This window comes from Danio aesculapii, chromosome 20 (assembly GCF_903798145.1).
Source record: "Danio aesculapii chromosome 20, fDanAes4.1, whole genome shotgun sequence".
In the NCBI taxonomy this organism is placed as follows: domain Eukaryota; kingdom Metazoa; phylum Chordata; class Actinopteri; order Cypriniformes; family Danionidae; genus Danio; species Danio aesculapii.
The window spans coordinates 376,515-382,514 of NC_079454.1; positions in this window are offsets into that span (position 1 = coordinate 376,515).

A 6,000-nucleotide genomic window follows, 5' to 3' on the forward strand; every position below is an offset into this window, starting at 1 on the left:
TCTTCAAATCTTAGAGGTCTTATTGGGCTGTTGTTCATTTGTTCGATGATATTTGCAGTTTATTAATTAGTTTCTTCCATTTGTTCTGGTTTGTTCGTGTGAAAGTGTTTGCCAGAGCTCTAGTTCAGGAATATCCCCTCAGGCTAAAATCCTATTGAAAACTTGACTGAGGTGTTTATAACATGTAATTTTTGCTAAACAAAAGAAGAAGTTGTTAAGACTTGTGTAAACAGGTAAAGCCTCTCTGATGGAATGCCAAAGCGATTGGAGAGGCAGCTTCAGTGGCGATGCTTCCAACTGACATCTCGAGTCCTAATTATGTGAACATGTAACACAACCCTCAAATGTGAGTATTTCTGTTGTCTTGTGTCACACTCTGCTTCATCAAATTTAGATTTCATTGGTTATTATATTTACTGTCATCAGTGTCACATTCTGTGACTTTCTTTTATAGTTAGTTTAAAAATCGCACACACACACTGAGAAATGACTGCTATTCTACCAGTGTCAGGGAGTCACCACAGCCACCACCCCCATCTGGATGCCAGTTCATCCATTCACAGCCACCTGTTTACTAATTCTCAGCATTTGCGCACTCCCTCACTGGGTCCTATTTTAAGCACTTGCTGTTTCCCAATTCACATGCTTATACTACGACCTAAAAGTGTGTTGTTTTGTTGTGAAGAAGAGTGCGTAACAGAAGAGTATCCAAGTTTTAGGAACAGCACATAATATCTTGACTTCTAGTTGATCATTTAGTATCAGAAGTGTCTTATATGAAAGGTAAAGGCCTCTAGATGAGGCTTATTTGAGCACAATAAAATCTGATCATGTCTTGATTATTAATGATTTGATTAGGACAGTAAGGTCTGACTCTGCTTAGACTAAAGTCTGCTCACTGAAGCTTCAATAATGTCCAGTATAGAATATGTGCTCATGCTGCAGTGGAAACAGAATGAATATTGTGTCTGACTCCATCATGAGCTTGGAGGACTGCATCCATACATCTCTGACATGACTCAAATCACTGATTAATAAAGTCATCTGGAATGGTGAAGAAAGCCTTCTTGCAGGACTCCCAGAGTTCATCAAGAGTCTTTGTGTTCATCTTCAACGCCTCCTCCTTCATCTTACCCCAGACGTGCTCAATAATGTTCATGTCTGGTGACTGGGCTGGCCAATCCTGGAGCAGCTTGACCTTCTCTGCTTTCAGGAGCTTTGATGTGGAGGCTGAAGTATGAGAAGGAGCGCTATCCTGCTGGAGAATTGTCCCTCTCCTGTGGTTTGTAATGTAATGGGCAGCACAGATGTCTTGATACCTCAGGCTGTTGATGTTGATCATCCACTCTGCAGATCTCTCGCACGCCCCATACTGAATGCAGCCCCAAACCATGATTTCTCCTTCACCAAACTTGACTGATTTCTGTGAGAATCTTGGTCCATGTGGGTTCCAGTAGGTCTTCTGCAGTATTGGTGATGATTAATGCAGATCAACAAAAGACTTGTGTCATGTACTGTATTTTACATAATAATAATAATAATAAAATCGTTGATCAAGTGACAAACTGCACGTTTTTGATGTTTATATCTTCTAAATGCCATTTCTGTCACAGTTTTGTTGCACACTAGCTTACAGATATCCTTAAGACTCACAGATTAATACTAATATCTATAAGCTGTGCAAGCACCAAACTTTGCTGTGGTCAACACTGGACAGGTGTGTTATCTCAGATAAAGTAGAATTATTAATACTGACACGAAATCTATAAAAACGAAATAAACATGTGTTCATTAAATAAAGAAATAAACTAAAACTAACAAACACCCAAACTGAAATATACAGCAAAATTAAAAATCACATTGAAATAAAAACTCATTTTAAAATGCAAAACAATAATGTCTTTCTCAGTACTTGGTTGCGAATCAGAGACTAAGCTGAAGGAGAATGAATGAATGAAAACAATAATAGCCTTTCTATTGATGATACTGTACTGTAGATTTCTTAAACGCCTAAAGCATTTTCCATCATTATCTGCTGCTGTAAAGTCGTAAATGTGTCAATCTACATCTTTAATTCAAGGTCTCATAACAGTTTCTCATGACACAACTATGACTCAATTAACCTGGCTGATGAGTTTCATAAGAGCGGCACCTTTGTGTTGTCTTTCATGGCTGAGCAGAGTAGTTTGTGTTAAAGTTACTCTAATCAAGCAGTGTCGTCTTTGACAAACCTTGAAAAGAACGGACGGATATTAAACAGATTAATAGGTTGAATAACTACAACATTTTATTCCCTAAATGTGTCAAAATCCTCAAAGAAAGGCTGCTACAGTCATGCACATCCTGGACTTCCCTTGTTGAGGCACAGCACTGTTAACTAATGGTTAAGTCAGTAACACTTTATCTTAGGTTATAATTCACGATATTAACAAAACCGCTAACACAGCTAGCTTAATAAACTACTAATTAGCTGTTTATTAATAGTTAGTAAGGTATAAGTTGGCTTTAGCGATGCAGAATAAGATTATACTTTACAATAAATACTAATAAACATTTAAAGTCTTAATAATTGGCAAGAAATAAGACAGTATTAATAGCATGAATTCGTGACGTAAACTAAAGTGGTACTGTTACGTCATGTGTCATTGTGGTTATGGCATTTGAATTCGTTAATTAGTCCTAACATACCTATGCAAATCTTTAGCTATAATAATTAATTAAAGCAGATAACTGGCACCGGTTGTGGTTATTAACTCATTAAGTTACACCATTAGATAATACAACTATTAATACTTTATATATTTAAAGTCCATGTGAAGTCTGACCATCTACTTCTGTTTGGAGTGGGCGGTGCTTCTCTGATGATGTTAGTTTGATGACTTCAGACACAATATTCTTAGCCACGCCCCTCTTACTGTTAGTTTGCTGTGAGCAAATGTTGTGCAAAAGAAAGCCCCACCCCCTATTCAATATTCTGTTTAAGTTTCAGCAACTACCGGTTTCTGGCAGACTTTAGCGATTAATAGTATCTAGATTACTATGAGTCTTATACTATGAGTCTGAATCACTATCATAATTTGGTGTGGCTGCATTAATCATTAGTAAATGCTTTAGTTCTTTATAAGTTATGCTTAAGTTATACGTTTACCTGTATACATTTCTGGAGAGTATGAAATATATCCCAGGAGGTAAGTTTTTTTGCAGTTTTTGTTTTCGCGAATCCACCAGAGGCCGCTGTGTACGCTTGTTGAAACCGCAAATTTCACTCGCGAGTGCCATTCACACCTGCTCTTTATGCATAAACCCACCAAAGACCCCTGCCGACTGACTGACTGACCGACCGACCGACTGACCGACCGACTGACCGACCGACCGACCGATGCCCCCACCCAATAAACCGCTCACCCCCTTCCCTAAACCCAACCCACAGTGTTTTCAACAGCACCGACTGACCCGATCACCCCCTTCCCTAAACCCAACTGACAGTGTTTTCAACAGCACCGACTGACCCGATCACCCCCTTCCCTAAACCCAACCCACAGTGTTTTCAACAGCACCGACTGACCCGATCACCCCCTTCCCTAAACCCAACCCACAGTGTTTTCAACCGCACCAACTGACCCGATCACCCCCTTCCCTAAACCTGCTCTCTGGGATCGACTCAAACCCTGTTGTCGTGGTCAACTCATCTTAGTGTCTCAGGTCCGCCGATGTATGTGATAAGCCACTAGGCAAACTCTTTAAACTGGTTCCTAAAGAGTTCACTAGTGGTTCAGTACCAGATCCAAATAAAACACAGCAGAGCAAAGACAACATATAACTTTGTAATCCTGCCTAATTAGGGCTTTCGATAAAGCATATTATTCCAGAAACAATACGATGAGTTCTGCTAGGCTAAACCAACTCAATCAGAACTTACACTGGCACTGTGTGAGAATAGTCTGTGTTTAGAGACGTGATTTTAAATGATGTTCTCTGTTTCCATTAAAGATAAATGCACACACTGCCCTGCATGCTTTATTCTCATCAGAACCTGCTCTGCAGTCCAACCTAAGACAGAAAAGAGTCTGTTTAAGTACTCTAAACACAAGTATAAGGAAACATTTCAACCCTGCTGAGAAGGGCTACAGTGTGGTTCCTGTTGACCAGCATTCCTCTTCTCCTATGTCATTCAAATATAGTATTAAAGGGGTTTATGTCACAACCATTTTCAAGAGATTGCACAATGAGCATCAAACAATGCATTATAAAAACAGATAGAAACAAGTCATTTCAAACCTTTATATTGTTGTGACATCACACTACATTAATTAAAGACTGGCAAAACTGACACATGCCAGAAATAAGAAATAAATCATTGACACTAATTCAGAAATAAGTTTCCATAAGTCTGGATAGCAGTGGGATTGTGATGATCTGGATTGTGGCTGAGGATCTGGGATGCTCTAATAGACATTCTCCTTACTTCACGATAAACCCCTGGATGCTCAGTTAACGGGGGACTGAGAGCTGTGTCATGTGAACAATGACCATCCTGTTACTCTAATCACTCTAAAGCAGGGCTTCTCAACCTTTTCACTTCGAGGAGCTCCTTCTTCTGCAAAAATGTTTTGAAGACCCACCGTCTGATATTTTCTTTTAAGCTGATTGTCTTGAGAAAATGCTTATTTTAAACCTTTATTTATTAGCAAATCATTTATTTTGCCTTCTACTATTATTCTCTTATTTTTCTACAGCATAAAAAACAAAACAATATATATATATATATATACTATGCACACTTACCAGCCTTTCCACTGATTTGTCCAGTAGCTCACCATGCAGAGAGGAGTTGACCGTGACAACGGGGTTTGAGTCTAACAAAGAATGATTTCAGAAAGCAGGTAAGACAAAAACAGAAGCCAAAAAATAAAATACATAAGTAAATCACAGGGTGAGAATGTAGTAAAATCTGAAAATGTGGTAAAACATCAGGCTGCCACGAGGATTTGCAAACACAATGGATTGCTGTTGAAAACACTGTGGGTTGGGTTTAGGGAAGGGGGTGATCGGGTCAGTCGGTGCTGTTGAAAACACTGTCGGTTGGGTTTAGGGAAGGGGGTGATCGGGTCAGTCGGTGCTGTTGAAAACACTGTCGGTTGGGTTTAGGGAAGGGGGTGATCGGGTCAGTCGGTGCTGTTGAAAACACTGTGGGTTGGGTTTAGGGAAGGGGGTGATCGGGTCAGTCGGTGCTGTTGAAAACACTGTGGGTTGGGTTTAGGGAAGGGGGTGATCGGGTCAGTCGGTGCTGTTGAAAACACTGTGGGTTGGGTTTAGGGAAGGGGGTGGGTGGGTCAGTCATTGGCCAGTCAGTCAACAGTGGCCTCTGGTGGATAAATACCTCCTGAAATATGTTTGGAGCTCTCTAGAAAATGTATATAGGGGTACGGTTTCAGAATGAGCCTTGGTTGCAAAAAGTAGTGTCTAAAGAGAAATCATCAAAAACATTTTGGATAATGAAAGCATTCACATTCATTTAAAAACATTTTTATAGATTAATTTAGTAAATAAACATGTATGCACACAGTCCAGCCTTTACAAACAAACTACTTACAACAATGAAAACAACGATGGCGGTGAAATCTTTATAGTCTTTTAATAAACATGATAGGTTTGAGATGGAGATGGCATTTGCGAGATGGAGCTTGTCAAATAATAAACCTGAAACACACATGATTGTTGTAACTTGGCGAATCCAGCCAATCATGAAACATCACTATTGATACTGTCCTTCTTTACCAAAACAGACCAATACTTTGACCGCATATCTGCTGCTGTGCACCGATCCGTCTGTCAATCTCACATTCCATCCTTCCCTCACTCCTGAACAAAACCCCAAGATTGAACTCCTTCACCTGGGGTAAGGATTCTCCTCCAACCTGGAGATGGCAGGACACTTTTCCAGTAGTCTCTTGTACATGCACTCTCAGACACATGCACTCAATAGAGCACTGTGAAGCC